This window comes from Pteropus vampyrus, unplaced genomic scaffold, assembly GCF_000151845.1.
Source record: "Pteropus vampyrus isolate Shadow unplaced genomic scaffold, Pvam_2.0 Scaffold71, whole genome shotgun sequence".
In the NCBI taxonomy this organism is placed as follows: Eukaryota; Metazoa; Chordata; class Mammalia; order Chiroptera; family Pteropodidae; genus Pteropus; species Pteropus vampyrus.
Window position 1 is genome coordinate 3,920,284 of NW_011888852.1, and position 6,647 is coordinate 3,926,930.

General features: G+C 43.2%; 1 pseudogene; it reads left to right on the forward strand.

Annotated features, from left to right (window-relative positions):
- Positions 1 to 3,868: 3,868 nt before the first annotated feature.
- Positions 3,869 to 3,987, forward strand: LOC111741011 (annotated as a pseudogene).
- Positions 3,988 to 6,647: the final 2,660 nt, after the last annotated feature.

Here is a 6,647-nt window from a genome sequence, read left to right on the forward strand (position 1 = left end):
CTCAGAGTTACTCTTTATTTAACTTTTACCATATAATAGCGTATTTCCCTGCTGCCTCATCACCCCTTTTGCCCAAATATAATGTGTTCTAGGCCCAAAATTCCTGGCAATGTGCAACGTGATATTGGTCTTATCATACTGTTGTTACCATTTGCCCTTTGAAAGCCTTCAGAAAATGCCTTTGCTCTAAGTGTAATGTGTTATTTCCACACCTATAGACACACCTCCTTCTTCCTCTTGGACTCCTCCCAGAGCGGATGGGAGGTGGTGGCGGCGGGGAGGGGTAAACTCTGGTAATTTAATCATCCCTCCTCACCGGACTAGTTTCTATGGACTTGGTTACATCAGAATTTTTTTTCACTGCATCGTGTGCATTTTCTGGCTGACGGTCCCGTTTCTTCTCTTCTGTGCAATTGTGGGAAGACAATGGAACTAACGTGCCTTTAAGCTCTTGTTTCTTTTCTTTGAGGGAATGTTCAGGCTTCCTTCTAAGCTCCTTGAACTGCTCATTTCTTCTGGTTCAACAACACTTACCTGTCAGAGCTCACAAAACGGGCCTTTCTCCCGTGTCTTGTTCCCCTCCTTATTCACATTCTGATGTTTTGCCTGTTGCTTTGTTCACCTCAGGAGTAATGGAGCTGTTGTGGGATTTTTGTGTGTTTGTTTCTTTAATCTTTGTTCCAGTCAGCCCCTACCCGCCAAGGGTGTCCTGTGACTCTCAGTGGATCCAAATGCATGAGGCTTGTGGCTGCCCTTCAGTATACAAACCACTGAATCTATAATCGTGTCCCGATGTCACTTACTGCCCTTTTGATTCTGGGCTCATTTCTAATAGCTCTTTGGCACAGTTGTGAGAATTCAGTGATGTTATGCTTTGAGAAGGCATGGAGCCTGCGCCTGAGAGTAGGTGGAGTTTCATGAATGTTTGTTGTTTTGAGAGTAAAAGTATTTTCATCTCAAGAAACATTTTTTCTAATCCAAATCTCTGACTATAAGTCTGCACTTACTTGAAAAAAAGTGCAAGAAAACAGTCATTCCCTGTGGCGGGAATATAAATTGGTATAGCTTTTCCAGAGAGAAATTTTACCACACAGGTGAAACAATGAAAAATATACGAACTCTCTTTCCCAGAAATTCCAATTTGAGGAATTTTGCCGAGGGAATAGGTGCACACAGATTTTGCTGTGAGGAGATTCACTGAAGACTTGTTTGTATTCATAAAACTCTGGAAACACCTAAACGTTCATCGATGGGGAATGATTGAAAAGATGATGGTACATCCAGTAGAGGAAGAGTATATGGCTATTTTACAAAGTGGTGTGGAAGATACTGAATGACAAGCACGATATTCATGACATTTTAATTGAGAAAAGAAGATGAAAACACAGCTGCATATTTTATAGACAAAAATTAATCTTGTCTATTTAAAAAATATGAAGTCCCCATCTTCGTCTACTTGCCAAACATGCTTTGCCGTTGGCCACTCCACAGCAAATGGAAACGTCCTCCTTCCAGTGGCTCAGGACAAAACTTTGGAGTCATCTTGGATTGTCACAGCGCACACCCAACCTATCAGGAAATCTTCGACCCCCATCTTCAAAGTGTACCTGGAACCTCAGCCTCACCGAGTCGTTGCTGGTGCCCTTGTAAAAGGCGCCATTGTCTCTCAGCTGGGTTAATACGATAGCCTTTTCCGCTGGTCTTCTTGCTGTTACGCCTCCCAAGTTACTCTCAGCACAGCAGCAAAGTGACCCTGTTAAGGCATTAAAAGCCATCGTGGAGCTCCTGTGTCTCACTCAGGAGGAAGAGGACCTACAAAACCCTCCACGCTGCCTCCGTTACCTCTTGGTTTGCATCTCTTCCTTCTTTCCCCCAGTTCTTTCTGCCCCGGACATATTTCTTGAACACACCAGGCAACCTTTCTTCAGGGCTGCTCTGTTGGCTGGGCACAGATATTTGCAGAACTCCTCCTTAACTTCTGCCAGTCTCTGCTCAAGCCTCTCATTGAAGTCCGCCTTGGCGGTCTCATATAAAACTGTACCTTTCCTCCCTACTGCCAGCATTCTAGATCGCCTTTTCTTTGACAGTGGCGCATAGGGTTATGCTGTAGCATAGTGTTAATGGTGTGATGGATTGTTTCCAAAAACGATTGCGATTACTCCATTCTTAGTATCCACTCTTATTTTCAATGTGATTTTGTTGCTTCTCCATTTTCCTACCCCTTACAAGTTGCCGGGTATCACAGCTTATTTGATCAATACATTGTGGCAGGAGTCGGGGGCCAGTTCTGAGACTCTGTTGAACCTCTGTCTCTGCCATATAAACAGCCCCAAGTTAGCCTGCTGGATGATGAGAGACAAATGGCCCAGTTGCCTCCACTGCCCCAACTGACAGCCAGAAAACCTTGAGCAGCAGAGCTGCCCAGCTGATAGGCAGCTGACCATCAATACATGAGTAATCTTAGAAGAGACCAGGACAACCACCTAGCTGAGACCAGACAAAAGGACTTGCCCCACAGAATAGTGACCTAAATAATGGTTCGATGTGCTTTATTATGTAATAGTAGGTAACTGACACCAATGGTGGCTGCGATTCAATGAAATACAATGACTAATATTATGTTTATAAGCTAGTTCCCTCCAAGTAAAATATGTTTCACAAGGAAGAAATTTTTACCTCTCATTTTATTGATACGTGCATCTCCTCCACTTGGAGGGCTCAATAAATATTAGTTGGATGTCTTGAATGCATGTAAATATGAGATAATCCTATTTTTGTTAAAGTCTGGAGTCTTCATAGCAGTTATCTCCTGGTGGTGGAATTATAGGTGATTTTTTCCTTCTTTGTTTATCCACTGGCATGGTGTGTATGGTCTTAAGTTATTTTTATGTTCCTGACATCTGGGATTTCTAAGGTTAGTGATACAAACATTTTAAGTGCCAAGAGAAAAATAACAACTCTGAACAGCTTCTGAGTTTAGGGCTTGGCTCTACTGAAATTGGTTTTCCTGATCTGCTATTTCATTTCTGTGTATGCTAAAATTTAGTTAACACCTCTCCCTAGTGTTAGCTGGTCACTGCAGTTCTTATTTGCAGCTATTAGCACATCAAAATGGTGTCTATAAGTTGGAGAACTAAGAAACTGCTTGTGTTTGCTTTTTTGTGCTCAGGGTTAGCATTTATTCGTTGAACATCCTTTCTACATAACTATTAAATGCCCGACTTATACTAACTAAATGGACAACCCTGTAGGGTGAAGTGGGGGGCAGGGGGGTGGAGCTAACACACCCACCATCTGTTCATTATTGATGAATGTACACACTTGGTGAGTTTTAGTTAACACGCTGACACAATAATTATTTCTTTAAGTAGTTAATGTAAAGACTGGAGTACTTTATAACATTTGCAAGCTCTCTCTTCCTTACTGACAATCCAATTGCTTATTAAGGCATTCTTCCTCCCTCCATCTCTCCATCCTTTTGTCCCCAAACATTTGTTAGGCATGACTTCTTTTTTAGGTGCAGTGCTAAGTTCTTCAGAGAAAAACATGGTGAAAAAAGGTCAGTTCTCTCGAGAAGCTCCAGGGTGGTGAGCCAGGCATGTAGACACATAACTTCTCTATAACGAGATGTTTTAAAGATAAATATTACTAAACAGTACAAACGAGCCAGCTTCCTCACTAGGGGTGGAGGTGGGAGTGGTTAGCAAAGGCTTCACCAAGACAGAGATGAGCTACTGGGGTCTTGCAGGGTGGGTAGAATTTGACTGGGTGGAGGGGGAGGTGTTGGCAGAGGCACAGGAAGCAGATGAGGCAGAAGAGAGAGAACAGGGACATAAAAGTCTTAACTTTAAAAAATAATGGCTTTTCGGTCTATGGCCATGCTACCCTGAACAAGCCCGATCCCGTCTGTTCTCGGAAGCCAAGCAGGGTCGGGCCTAGTTAGTACTTGGATAGGAGACCACCTAGGAACACCAGGTGCTGTAGGCGTAAAAAATAAAAAATAAGGGATTGTAAGCTGGCAAGGTCCTTGCAATCTGTGAGGTCAACCAAGGGTTGCCTCGCCTAAAAATAATTAAATAAAAAATAATGGCTTTTCTCTGATATAATGGTTTCAGCTGGGTGCAGTGGCATTTTGGTGTCCATTGTCTCCAGCCCCTTTCTGGGGCCGACGAGTGGGGCCCAGGTGTCACTGACCCAGAGGGACAGTTACCAGTTCTGCAGAAGTCCCTTCATTCACATAAGCAGCTGTTCCTGGCAAGACTAGGAAGAGCTGTCTTACTTCACAGATTATATAATTCACAGTTTAAAGTGCACAGTTCAGGGGTTTTTAATAGTCACAGGGTTGTATAACTTTTACTGTTACATCACCTTAGAACATGTTCATCATTTCCCAAAGAGCTCCCAGTCGCTCCCACTACCAGCACTGCCTTGGCCTTGACAATCGCTAATCTGCTTTCTGTCTCTATGGACAGCATTTTTGTCACTCTGGACATTTCATATAAGTGGAATCATGCAGTACGGGTCCTTTCGTAACTTGCTTCTTTTACTCGGTGTAATATTTTCAAGAGTCATCCAGGTTGTGGCATGAATCGGCATGGCAGCAGAATCTTACAGCAGAATCCTAGTCAATTGGATGACAGTCTGCCTTTTACTTACTCATTCATCCAGTTGAGGAACATTTGGATTGTTTCCACTTTTTGGCTATTATGAATAATGCTGCAGTAAACACTTGTGTATAGGTTTTTGTGTAGACACATGTTTTTAGTTATCTTGGGCATATACTTAGGCGTGCAATTGCTGGGTCGTAGGGTAACTACGTTTCACATTTTGAGGAACTGCCAAACTGTTTTTCAAAGTGGTTGCACCATTTTAAAATCCCACCAGCAAATGATAAGTGTTCTAATTTTCCCACATCCTTGCCAACACTCATTACTGACTACCTTTTCAATTTTAGCCAGCCTAGTGGGTGTGAATTTGAATCTCATCAAGGTTTTGATTTGCATTGCCCTAACGAGTAATGACATTGAGTCTCCATGGGTTTTTATAGTCATATTTTCTCTCAATGTATCTGTCTGCTTAGCTTTTTAATATATAAATGCTTCTCTGGGTTTTAAAAGAGATAACACAGTGAACTCATTCCCTTCCAGCCACAGTCTTATCTCTAGCTTTCCATTCTCAGGCAAAGTTCTCCAAAGAATTAGTTATATCTGTCTGGCTTTATTTCCTTACCCTACACTTGCCCCGTCCACAGGCCACCAAGTTGCATATCTCCAGGAGGCACCATGCATTTAGAATACAATGAGACCTGTGCTCCTTCAAATAGTGCAATGGTAGCTGCTCTGCTCCTCATCCCTCATTCCCCTTGCAATCTGGCTTCTGGAATCTACTACTTTTTGGAAACTGAGTCTTCCCTATAAAGCAGAGCTTCCCAACTGCACAGTGGTGTGCTGAGAATAGGCTAGTGATGGGCCAAGATAATGATCATTTAGCCTTCAGGGCAGTCAGGTGGGTCCCGGGAGAGCAGAGAGTGGGTGTGAGAAGTTCAACAGGTAAAATCAGTAGAAGTCAGCGACTCTGACTCTTTGGGTGGCTGCCTGTTGGGAGAGGATGCACCGGCTAGTCCAGAGCATACGGAAAATGAAACGCGTTTGTAGCAAGAGACAGCAGGCTCAGTTTGGGACTTGAATTCAAGTTCTATGTGAGATGCACAGGGGGAGATGTCTAATATGCGGTCTTCTGCTTTCAGCCCCCCTTTTTTTTTTTACAGAGGCTTTTTCTCAGCCTGTTAACAAAGTGAGGCTAATTCTTTTAAGAACAAAACTCTTGTTGGAGCTCTACCCCCATTATTTACTCCTGCTGATAACAAAGTGTCTTTGAAAGGACATATGCTCTGTCTACATGTGCTTCCTTCCCGTTCACCCCTCTACTCTGCTCTCTTGGTATCTCTGAAACTGTTCTTGATGAGGCTCCCAGAAGCCAAATCTAGTACACCTCAGAGACACACAGATGCACACACAGTACACACAGATAGACAATGCCAGACCATATATTAAAATGGATTTTGGCCCACAACCTGCAGTGACCAACTTGGGAAACCAATCCCCTTACATTAATGAACAACCCAGGAAGCCAGTCTGCTCTAATTTAGACTTGCAACAAACAGGAAGCCAGAAAGCTACCCTTAGTGACAATTCAGGGAGCTAATCAATAACTTCTGTAACAATTGGCCCCAAATAGCCAGGACTTGATTAATTATTGATAGCTTCCTTATTTTTGTTCCCACTTCCAACTTAGGACCAACCAGACAAAGCCAAATATGAATCCTAACCAATCACATAGAACGCCTCACTTCTAGTTAGCTTGCCTCTAGCTCCACATGCCAACAGCCTCAATGAGGCACAGCTGAAGCTTTCCCACTCCCCTACCTGCCTTTGAGTCTCTACCAAAATACAAGTGATGGCGGCTGACCCCTTTGTTCCCGCAAACTCAGAAGAAATAGCCTTGTTTTTTCATTTGATTGGTCTTATTCTCATAACCCATCCTTCTTTTATCTTAGGAGGTCACTCAGCTGCATCTAACATTACTCATCACCTCCTCCTGGAATTCACCTCCTCCATGGCTCCCAAACTCCCAACTTCTGATCCACG